This window comes from Mugil cephalus, chromosome 14 (genome assembly GCF_022458985.1).
Source record: "Mugil cephalus isolate CIBA_MC_2020 chromosome 14, CIBA_Mcephalus_1.1, whole genome shotgun sequence".
NCBI lineage: Eukaryota > Metazoa > Chordata > Actinopteri > Mugiliformes > Mugilidae > Mugil > Mugil cephalus.
In genome coordinates, this window is record NC_061783.1 from 8,064,934 (window position 1) to 8,077,817 (window position 12,884).

Below are 12,884 nucleotides of genomic sequence, written 5' to 3' on the forward strand. Positions count from 1 at the left end.
TGCTTAATGACCACGCTGATGACCCAACCTCGGTGGCAGGCTGTCCTCAGTCTGCCTGTTTAAAACAACATTTCACTCCTCTTGCCAAGGTTCACTCTCCCTGACAGCTGAACGCCAACTGGTGGACTTTTTTTCTGTCTTGGTCAAAATTAAGTCGAAAAGTTTGCCTGGACAAAATTGTGTGTAGGTAAATGTGTTCTGGAGAATGTGCGTGTCACACAGGTTAGGGGTCTCCAAAAACATCGAATGAGATCCCCGATGTCAAATTCTAACTTCTGTTGACCCGTCCATCCGCCCTGACCTCCTTTCTACGTGGACTGATGCTTCAAAACGCCCTCTCCTCTTATTTCTCCTCGTAGTTCATTCAGCCGGGAGAGAGTTTTGTCATCCGAATGTCATCGTCACATCTGGATGTGGTGCTGTTGCTATTCTGGTGAGGACACCTTCTTCAGTCCACGCGCGGTCACTCTCACAACTTCGCACGCGTCAATGTCACTTTCACCGTCGCCGTACGTCGCTGTGATGCCCTGACGGCGCCAGTGCCGTTCTGCCCGCTGCCGTTGTGCGTGGACGCTCTGATCTCAGCACGGCTTCTGCACATTGATGCGCCAGTGCCTGACAGACGCATATGTTTGTGGCGTGCGAACTCTTTCACACGTGCAGATATAGACAGGCGATGTTCACTGAGCACAACCGCGTTCCAGACAAGGCAGGAGCAGTCTGATATATTGTAATTACATCCAGCCCTCGAGGCTCAGTGAAGCTCAAAAGATTTTTTTTTTTTTTTTTATGCACATTATTCACTGTGGAATTCTGCCTGGTGTCACATTTCAAGCTCAGAAGTCTTAATTTGGACTCGTGCCTGTATTACATAAGTGAAGCACAGTGTCCAGACCATCAGAATGAATCCTTTCTCAGCAAGAGTCGGTGATACCAGAGATGAGCAACGCACGCACACTGTTCCTCAACATTTACACAGAAGTATAATATATGTACCAGTATGTTACAACTTTGCAAGCTATGACAAGCTTCTAACTATCTCCCTAACAAAGCCATTCTAATTATTAGAGGTTTAAAGGTCTCCTCTTACCCTTACGAGTGTTTCTGGAGACTGTACATTTGCTTATTGCTTGTGCACCATTTCCAATTCTCCTCACTCTGTATCTCTCCGTCCGTTCCTCCCGCGTTACTGGACTGTTATGATATACAGCCATGTTGTATGGTGACTGGAAATGACTGATGATCTCTCTGAATGAGTAATACAATCAGAGCCATGGGGCACTGGAAAGAGAGAGAGAGAGGGAGCGAGCGAGGGAGAGAGGAATAGATCAGCTGGAGATATGGGACTGAATCTGGGCATCTTAATTTAGAGGGCCATAATTAAAAATCTGTTTGCCAGTTTTTCCTCTCCCTGCTATGCTGTCCCGCCTCCCCTTGACAATTAAAGATTTAATCACCATCTGCAAAAAAAAAAAAAAAAAAGGAGTGGGGGCTGGAAAGTATGTCTGACCCAAAACTCAAACTGCAGTATGATTCTATTGAGGGACAACATTTGGAGAACTTGGACGCTCTTCACTTTTACTCCATTTTCATTCAAATTTGAATTTATTTACTGATATTATTAGTGGCATAATGAGCCACTGGACGAAGACGCTTGTGGCAGAATTTGCTGTTTTCATTTTAATTTAGTTACTCCCCCACGTCCCCCCCAACACCAGAGCACAAGAAATTAGCTTTTGGTGAAATTTCCTGGAAACTACAAGCGAGTGTCTCGTTGCAATAGTTAGAAAATGGCACAACACAGCACGCTATGAAAGCCCAGCATTCTTTATATCCTGCTGCAAAAAATGACAAATCTGTCCAAAACCTTAAACAACTACACAAATGCGCCTTTGTATTTTGCAGTGGGAACATTATGTTCCACATCCAACTTCTTTTTATTCCGCCTGAATGCCTCTAGAATCTGACGGAAAACCTTGAAACATAATATCACAACAACAAGTATTTCTCTCTGTATTCATGCGGCCGATAATACACAGACACATATATATATATTGCACTGTAGCCTTCTCATACAATAATAGAGTAAAATAAAAGAAAAATCGTTTTCAGTGAGTTTGTTGACCTTTTCCACCAATCGCTGTTAAGATTTTTCAAAGATTAGATTAAATAATTTCTACTGATATACTTAAAGTGCATTGTTACTGCTAAGAATTAATAATAATACTCTGAATTCATGTGTGCTTTATAGTCAAACTATATATATATGTATATATATATATGTATATATATATATTTATATATATATATATATATATATATATATATATATATATATATATATAGTTTTGTTTGTTTAGTATGGTTCTAATAATTCCCTTGATCTCCTGGTGTGGTCCAAAGTCCAACCTGGTTGAACAGATACCTTTATCCACCATTCTAAAACAAGGATCAGTGAAGAAACACAACTTATTTCTAAAGACATCCAGTGGATTTGAAGCCGATCTGGGTTTTACCACTTTCAGTTTCACCCCTTCTAGTTTTCTTGCACTGCTCTTACATGTTTTTTGGATTGATGTTTATTTTATTTTGGGTTTTTTTGGGGGTTTTTTTTTGCCACAGTAAAAGCATAGCTGGAGGGATGCTAGTGTTTCTCAGACATCCCTATTATTTCCATACAAATTTGTGCAAACATTCACAGCACAAGAGGAAAAATGCTTACCACACTGATGATCCACTTCTTCCACAAACACCATGCGCTTGATGTTTTTTGGTATGCGGTGAAATGCCTCCACATGAAATTCTTTCGTGGTTCACGGAGGATGAATGACTTCCCTGCTCTTTTCTGTAGTGATACCATATACCTGACTTTAGTAGCTTTTGCATGTAACTTGTTGATATATGTATATCACATGGACTGCCATATGCCCATGAGAGGCTGATGAACTCTTTATGTATTACTTAGCGCCACCATGAGGGCAGACAAAGCACAGCTGGACTATACTTACGCAACCTCCAGAACTGCTTTAGACACTGAGAGGGTGGCTTTTATGAAGGATTTCCCTTTCATAGAGCCTTCATAGAAGTGTCTGAGACTCCCAACTATATGTGTAACATGAGAAATTGAACTGGTCAAAATGTTGAGAGGATTTGAGGTTTTTCACATTTGCTGTAATGTAAAACATCTTTTGAACTTCGGTTCGATCAAAGTAATGCATGATTTTTTTATTTATTTTTTTTACCTTCCCACCAGCAAGAAGGCGTGTGTACATCTGTACATTGGAGTTGGCCTTTACACAAAACAGACTCTAATTAAGACAGAGAGTTGGCTCAGGGTGACGTCATGGGAAAACCGGCTGCTTTCTTTTACGGGGTTAGAAAAACCAGTGAAATTATAAAGGACATAGAAGGAGCCTGTGTGTTTTTATATCGCAACAATTTGAAGAAATCAATAGGTACATTCAATATTTGCTCACACGTCCTATTTTTGTGCCGGGACGGACTAAATCCCCCTGTAAAAGATGACTTTATCTCAGATTTACCACGGACTGTAATTAAGTCACAAAGTAGAACTGTCTGGAGTTATCTATGGGGAGAAGGTAGGCAGGGAAAGTTTGAGACGGTGACATATCATGAATTACAAGTCAGTCTGTTTCCTTGCCAACTCTTATCGGGTTCGGAGACCTGTTCTAAAGGGGAGCTTTAGTTTCGTGTATCAGGCCAGTGCTTAATGGAATTGATGGCTCTGTATCAACTTTGGCCCAACAGAGGGAGGCGGACTGGAGCTGCATAGACTCAGAGGAGCTGTGCCAAATAAGAGAAAATCCCCTCAGCCACTTTGACTGAGACTGATGACATCAGTTTTGGAGTTAAGTAGCAGAATTATGAGGTTTACGACTGTTGGACAGATCATTTCAGTGGAGGATGATTGTTTTGTTTCTAACATGTTGGACTTTGGAGGACAGAATTTGATAACACAGTCTCACCTTTCACAGCAGCCTTGGAGGAAACCTACATGGAGAAATATGGTAAGCTCGACGTGGCTTTAAGGGCGGGGAGCAAAAATAAAAAGCAAGAGACAAATAGAGGGTGGAGTTGAGAGGGACGGTGTGAGCCGTGGTGACCTGCTGCCTTGCAGCGAGCAAACAAAGCTGCACCGCTTTCAACCCAGCGTCCAGATCAGGGCAGGAGAGTGTCTGATGTAAGGAGAAGCGAATCGTATCCCCGATCCAGCCACAGACGGGGTTCCTTCGGATGCCTTGCATGAAACTCTCATGAATGTTTGATTTTGTTTACTGGGCAACATATTATGATAAACAAGTCCCGTCGCACGGAGAATTCGTTGCTTCCTGTGCTCGGGGCCCTCAGGCTTCCAGCAGCCCTCAGTCGACAAGATGAATGAGGAGCGGTCGGGAAAACACAATGAACAAAGATGGGAAGGAGGTTTCGCTTGAGGAGCACAATTTCTAAATGTGACAGTTTGTGTCTAGGAGTAATTTCATTGATGGAACTAACTCTTGAGGCTGATGGGCATTTAGGTTTTCCTTTCTTTTCTTTATGCTGTCTAATTACACTTTAAGCGTTATTATCTCATGTAGAATTCTTCTTAAACCAGATTAAATCTTTGCCCAAAGGGGATGAAACAGTTTCCAGCTGACATTATGTCAAAGTGTTACAAAGTGTCCGTCACCAACGACTGTTGGGTCCAAGACCCAGGGCAAGGATCGACTCTACAAAACAGCACAAGTGCTATGTGGTTATGGGATTTTGCAAGGCAAACAGGGGTATTTAGACGAGAGGTGTTTCAATTATACATCCCGGATTGAATATTTTACCGTCTCTGTAGGAGTGGCTTGGCCATGCTGTAGCTGATGTAACTTGAAGAGGTATTTCCCCTCGTTTCATTTGCCTTTCTTGCATCATCTTCACAAAACACAACTTTGCCACCTCTTTGTTAGGTTGAGTTTGTCTGTGATTTTGTTTCCAGCAAAAATCTACACAGTGTGGGAAGTGAAATTGGACTACAAAAACCAGGTAACATCAAATAAATCAATAATGAAGAAGCTACACTCAAGGAGCAGATGACTGACTACAGACTGGTCACGCTGACATCCAGCATCATGTACGCTATCGAGCAGCTGCTGCTCCATCACATCAGGCCCCGGGGCCACGCTCTCGACCCACTGCGGTCAGCACACCAGGAGAAGGAGGGGGTGGAGGGCGCCATCATCTCGAGCTGTGTCTGACTCTCTCGCGCTTGGACAGGGGGAATGCTGCTGTGAGGTTCATGTCTTTTGACTTCTCCAGCGCATTCAGCACCATGCCGCCGAGAGACAAGCTAACAGAGATGGGAGTAGACTCACAACCCAATTCCTGGACGGCGGACTATCTCACACGGAGACCTCAGTATGTCAGGTCGGGGAACTGCACGTCTGGGGGCATCGTCAGCAGCACTGAAGCACGGGATTGTGCTGTTCCTGTACGTCTCTGACTTTAAGCATACCGTGGGGTGTATCAGGGATGGACAGAAGTACAAAAATCGGGTTAACAACTATGTCTCATGGTGCGGAGCACACCACTTTTTGATCGATACAACTAAAACTAAGGAGACAGTAGTGGATTTCCAGGGGTCCAGGCCCCCACCTGCAGCGTGTAACCATCAACAGTGAGTGTAGAGGTGGTTCAGACCATAAACTAGACTAGTCGGCTAACATAGACTCAGTTTACAAAAAAGGTCAGAGAACTATCTGTCTATCTGAAATAAAAAAGAAAAGATAATGCACATATTAAAACAACAAAATAGAATTATTTCTACAGTTGGTACGAAACAGTGTAACATGAACACTCATTGTTTAGCTTAGTTATGTCTTCTCTAATGCTCTTCCATAACTGCATGCATTAAAACAATGTTATAGTAGCAGGATAAAATCTACTTGTATAATATACAGTCTAATCAAGTTTTAATGTTTATTTTTAAGCTTATGGGGGAAAAAAGCACATTTGGCAACGAAAACTCAGCCGTGCATCACTCAAGTCTTTCACAGTGCATGCAGTTTATTTGCTCTCTCCTTTGAAGCTGTCAGTCACATCAGCCATTGAAAAAACACAGTTGAAAACACACAGGAATTAAAATTGGATGATTTTTTTTCTTCTGTACATCGCAGGAACAGTGTCAACAAAATATATGTATTTTTTAAAGGCGTGCCTGGATTTGTGTTGATTTATGAGTTTTAATTGGCTTTCATCGTTTGTACAACACTCAAACAAAAACTATATAAAAAAAAACAAATATTCTATCTATTGACTCACTGGTGATACATTCCCATGTTGCTGTGGGGAGTGCCTCTTTTAGCGCAGCAGTGGTAGCCACATTCTTAGAACTTGGAAAAGGCAGACAGCCTAAAAAATTCAGCCACGCTGTGTTATGTGCTCATACACACACTTGTAGGAATCTCAGAGATGTGCTTGGATATAAGACTTTCATTTATTTTTAATGTAAAAGAAAAAAATGTTGGCGTTCTGCGGATGGCTTTATACTACTCATTTTAACTTAGTGCTCTACTGGGATAGCCAGAGCCGTGGAGCCACAAATGTGGTACAAGGACTAGAAAACGTAGGATATAATTACTGCTCATAAGTATTAAATAAGAGTCAGTGCTGTGGTCTGAGCAATATTCTGTCCACCAAAGACAGGGTTTCACAATGTCAGGGATACAATTTCTTGACCATGTGACGCACCTTTACTGTCATATTTGTAAAAAATAAATTTGAAAGAAAAAAACCTGATATAACAACAGCAACAGTCAATACAATTTCGGAAAATTTGAGTCCCCTTCTATTATTCACTATTTCCCATTGACAGGAAAGATAGCAGATGTAGGATTATATTCGTCACTGTGAAAGTATTCATTTTATATTCTTAATGGTGTGCTACATTAATGATGGCAAATACAAATGAAATATATTTACTGGTAGTTAAGCTAGGAAGAGAAGGAAAACTTAAATATTTAGTTATAAGGTAGTGTAATTCCTAGTGGTCCAAAGACAAACTCATTTTTATAATTAAATAATAAAATAAATGGGCTTTATATCACTGCAAGTAACGTCACACCTCATGGAATGCATGACATGTAAAACAGCCGGGTCATTTTAATCACCTTTCCACATGTTACTGATGTTATTCACACATATGATCAAGTCCTGGCCCCAGTGTCATCGCGTGTTCTGTTTTTTTCTTCCTTTAAAGGGGAAGTCAAGTGCTACTCCAAGCAGCAGCTGCCCCTCTAATGCAAAAAGGGATGGAAAAAGTCAAGTCTCCCCTCATAACTCTCATGGAAGTGAAAGAGGTGACCAAGCGGTATAGTAGCAGAGCAGTCAGCAGGATATAATTTCAAATGCTTTCTTTTGTTTGGGAGCCCTAAGGCATGGCTGCTAGGCTTGAGTTGAGTGTGTCACACTCCTCTGAAATCGACAATGCGGGTTAGGAGTCGACCAAGAAAAAAAAAAAAAACAACAACACACACATATCGCCTTCCCTTTGTATTCAGTGAGTATTCAGACACCAGTTATATAGTTATTAGTCATATTTATAGTCATGTCAGTGGCTTGGATGTACAGATACCATGTTGGACCGTAGGCCAACCACTGCCCTGGCTGAAATATGTAAAAATGATTAAATGGATTTCAGCTTGAAGCTAGACAATCTCCACCCACATTTAATTTATGTTGTTATTCATTTTGGTGGAAAGTTAGTTAGTTAACCCCTCCTTTGCAAACTGATTATGCTCTGGCAAAGATCTGACAGGCCAATCAAATTGTTTGGTGGGGCTTTAGTGGAACCCTAATGGCGTGATGGCAGATGACAATTTTTGACAGACAACCATGGTGAGCTTTATTCAGCTCGACTGGCACAGGATGCATTCTTATAATAATATCGTTGGCCTGGCCTTCTCTCTAGTGCTACCAGGAGCGTGTGTACTCAGAGCAACTGATGGACATATCATCAAATGGCAGACAAACTGATGCACAGATGCATCCACACAATTTTAAATGTGACGTTCACATGTTTTCACAGATTTTTTTTGAATATGTTTAGTCAGTGCATCCACTGCTGGCCGACTATTTGGAGTGGTCCACAGCTCAAATCTGCACAAAATAATGATGCAAGGCGAAAATGTGTTGCACATTTGTTGTTTGGTGTGAAATGTCTCACACATTTAAAACCTCGTCAGGATAACAAGCCTCAGCCGAAGCTAATTTTTAAGTACTAATTGTTGTATTCTGCCATGATGCCGTGCTTAATTCAAAATGTCAATGTTGATCTGTTCAGTGAGAACCTTTAGCGTCAGCTCTTTTGACTGACTTTGTTTGCCATTTTTCATTTTCTCACCTTGTGTTGCACATGCAGTTACCCTCTCTGTGTAAAGTGTACCATCATCCTAGTGTGAAAATGTAGAGTGGAGAACACTTCTTCCCCTGTGCAGGTGTTAAGTATTGAGTCCATAGTCAAAACAATCTCAATGGCACCTCAAAAGCACCTCAGCCCTGTCAGTGAAAGTAGCGTGTTGTCTTTTTAAACCAAGATTGGCTCTTTAAACCTATGTTGAGTCAGTGGGCAGTATCTTGGCAATTGGAAGCCTAGATATTCCTGTCTCTGAATGTCATCACAATTCATACCTTCTACCTGGTAACCTTATATTACCTGTATTTTACATAATTTGCTACTCATATCCACTCCACAGTGGAGGACTTCACGTATCTCGGGATCTTGTTCATGAGTGAGAGTAGGATGGATGTAGCCTTTTAACCAGTCTGTCATGGTGAAGAGGGAGCTAAGCTGAAAGGCGAAGCTCTCAATTTACCGGTCGACCTGCGTTCCAACCCTCACCTATGGTCATGAACTTTGGGTAATGACCGAAAGAACAGGATCGCGGATACAAGCGGCCGAAATGACTTTCCTTCGCGGGGTGACTGGGCTGAGCTTTAGAGATAGGGTAAGGAGTTTGGACACACGGGAGGAGCTCAGAGTAGAACCGCTGTCAGTAGCTCGGACATCTGGTAAGGATACCCCCCAGACGCTTCCCGTTAGAGGTGTTTCAGACACTGGAAGGCGGCCTCGGGGCCGACCTAGGACTAGATGGAGGGATTATATCTCTCGTCTGGCCTGGGAACGCCTGGGGGTTCCTCTGGAGGAGCTGGAGGAAGAGAGATCGTTGCCTGGACTTCCCTGCCGATGTCGTTGCTCCTGCAGCCCAGACCAGGATAAGCGGGAGAAGACAAGTATGAGTTATTTATCACATTTCATCCCACATCTTGAGCTAACAAAACATTAGACAATGCATCTTTTCACCTTTTTTGCTCATCTGTTGCTTCAGTTGTTGTTCATGAAAAAGCTACATGGCAAACCTTGAGGCAGTCTCTTGTGTGTTTGTTGTTGTACGTGCATACTCAATGCTCAGTGGTAGAAATAAATAAACAAATAAATAAAGTAAAAAAGACAAGATTTCAAGTTCAATCAATCACAACCTAACTCATGCTTTTGTGTATTTACTTGTCTTGTGTATGTGTGTCTTCACCTTCAGGGTCCCAGATGGACTTTTTAAAGTACCTTTAAGCTACTCCACAACAACTGCACTAATGTTTGTCCTGTTACACAACACAATATGGAAAGAAGGTCTGACCAGCTTTCAAACAGGGAACTCGGGGCTGGTGCTGCCATCTTAGAGCAGAAGGTGTGTTGCCAAGGCCTGAGTTGGCAGCCGGATTCCTGCTCCAAGCAAACACAGTTGTTGCCCTGTTGTTTTCTTTGGCTGTTGACTCCCATCTCATTTCTTATTTCAGGCAGACACTGGAGCGGAGTGGGCGCATGAACCTGCAAATGATATCTACAGGGGTCTGGACTGAAATCTTGTCAATCAGAATGAGCGAAAACGAGAGCAAGGGGTGTTGTGTGAGTAGACAAACCAAGGTAAGTTTATTTCTAGAACGCCTCTGAACAACGAAGGAATACCAAGTGCTTTACAAAAGACGTATATATATAAAAAAAATATATAGATATATTCACACAAGTTGTTTCGTATTGTTTCATTACATGCATCACCATAACAACACTGGTCGTCACGCCTGTAGTGGTTTGTACTGATTTAGAACATTTCGTGAATACTTGATTCTTATTGGTCAATCGCCAATAATAAGCGGTGATTATTTCTCGATAGAAATACCAATACCACCAAACGTACATACACAGAACGCACCGCATAACATCCTAGCAACTGGCAGGCTAATTTTACACATTCAACACAAATAATTCTTAATAACTTAATAACTTTCAGTTATTATTTTGTGTCACATTATTGTGTTCTCGACAGGAGACCCACTGTGCACTGGCTCACTACACATTATCCCTTACCTTAACTTACATATTCATTAGACTGTGTTTGTGTGTCACATTAAAAGAAAAATGGGTGGATTCTGTTGAGTGCTAATAGTACACACTGCTGGTTTGCTTGCTTGCCTGAGTAAAACATTTACATGAAACCTCTCAATGAGGAGCCAGAGAAAGAAAAGGAAGGGGAAGGAGGAGGAGGCTGAGAATGTGCTTCCTGACCTGCCATGAACTGATGACTCCCGTGGAGCTTTCATTTCATGGTTAAATGTGGAGTTAATGGCTGGTCTTACATGGTGCTAGCATCACCGTCTATGATTCAAGCCTCCATTAGTCTCTGTGGCTTAAAAAAAAAAAAAAAGAAGAAAAAAAGAATACTGCCTTCTCTGAACCGCAAACAACAACATTCTTTTGTTAGTTTAGTACACTCGCTACGCAATGAACAAATTCCTTTAAACTCAAAAAATACAAGCTGTATGTAGTAAAAAAAGAAAAATAACAAATGGCTTGTGCCAGCACAAAGATCAATATCATCAGCTTTGTATGCCTCTTCAGTGCCTTTCAGACATCAGCATTCTTTAATCTGATTAAAAGTTCATGGGTTGTATAAGGAAAAACGCTGAAGTCACTTATTCCGTTATGTAAGAAAAATACAGTAAACAAAGATGATGTAAAAGATGGTTTAAAAAAAAAGTCTTAAGAGTTTGTTTAAAAAAAAACTTAACTTAAGGGAGGGTTTTTTATTTTTTTATTTTTTTGTTTTTTCAAACTTTGCCTTAACAACACGATCTCTGATGTACAATAAATAATGCATCCCCTTGCTACATTTAGCCATTAGGTTTGTAGGTTTTACAAGTTTGCTTTGGTTTGAATGTGAGACAGGGACCCTCATGCACCCCCTTTTTTTGTTTTTGAAGGAGCATGTTTTGTGAAATATGCTTATGCACTTTCTGGCAGAGAGCTACTTCAGATGATTACCACTCACAAATCTGTCTGTTCAATAGAAAGCTTCAAGTAGCAGCTGGTTAGCTTAGCGTAACAGAAAGACTGCCTGTCACCTAGCAGCAGTGTAAAAACAACAATCTCGCAATACTTTTTTCTGCGTTATTATCCTACTTTAATATTTCAATTTAATTCATTAATACATTAATACACAGGATAAGATGTTAAAATTCCTTGTTCCAAGATCCCAGGCGTAAAACATTTAGAAGCTCAGTCCAAGTGAATACCAACCAGCTGGCTAGCAGCCAGCTACCAGCTAGCAACAAACAAGAAGACACCAGGAGTAAACCACAACCCACACATCCAAGCACAAACTACCAAACATTCATACCCAACAAAAAAACAAAACAAACAAACAAAAAAAAAAAAAAAAAACAGACACACACAACCTGGCTTGGACCGAACCACGTAGCAACTAATACTACTCAGGTAGCCTTACCTTTAGCATGCTCCCCAGCTAGCATGTTTCCACCTTAGCCACAGCCACTCACTTACTTGCTCTGCTGCCAGGGACATGTTGTTTACTGCTCCTTCTTTGTATGCCCTCTCTTACAGGAAAGCAATGGTGGATTTAACCACAAATCCACGGCAACCTACCTCCACCGGTTGTGCACGGGTGCTTCACCCTCGCTGCTCAGCTTCTGCTGCCATCTGTGCATTTATCACATCATTTTATTTACTGTCAGTGTAAAATTTGAATGTCTTATCAGAATAATGTGTTAGTAATCATGACAGGTCTCCAGTCAAACATTGGTTGAGTTGCATTATGATTTATCTGTGCAACATTGTTCTAATTTTGATGTTGATACTCTAACGGTATTATAGAAGTATATCTTTGAATATTTTATCTCAACAGAATAGTGTATAACAGTTGTCCAGCATATAATGTGGCCTAATAGCCAATAAGGTGTTTCTCTTTCCCTAACAAGATTTGTGGCAATTACTGCAACCAACTACCAGAACATGGCACCACAGTCTCCCATAATAATAAACCATCTGCTGTATCTGTTAGTCAATAGCAAGATCATCTTTGCCTTATCCCAAGATAATAATTCAAAACTTCTTTTCATCCTAACTTCTCAGGTCAGACACTCAGAATATGAACAAGATCATGAGTGATGCAATTAAAAGATTTAAAAGACCTTGAAGAACCAGAGATCTTGATCCATTCCCCTTTAGCAAGTGTGGCTGCTTGGTTGGCAGGCTAATGATTTCCTGTTTTCCTGCCTTGAATTCTAGGTCTGATTCAGAGAGCAGTCCCAAAATTAAAAAGATGTTCCTTGTATAGACAGTTTCATTACATTGGTAATGATTTACATACATTTATCAAAAGTAATCCATAGAACTCCCCACAGTGACTCTTCTAATCACACACCGCATACTGTAGACACTCCTGAGTACAGCTATTGTCTCTGCTTTTTAAAAGTAACCTGAGAGATTTATCCTAAGGATTTCTTTTATTTCATCCTCTCATGAAGTGTGGAGCAGAGATATAAGA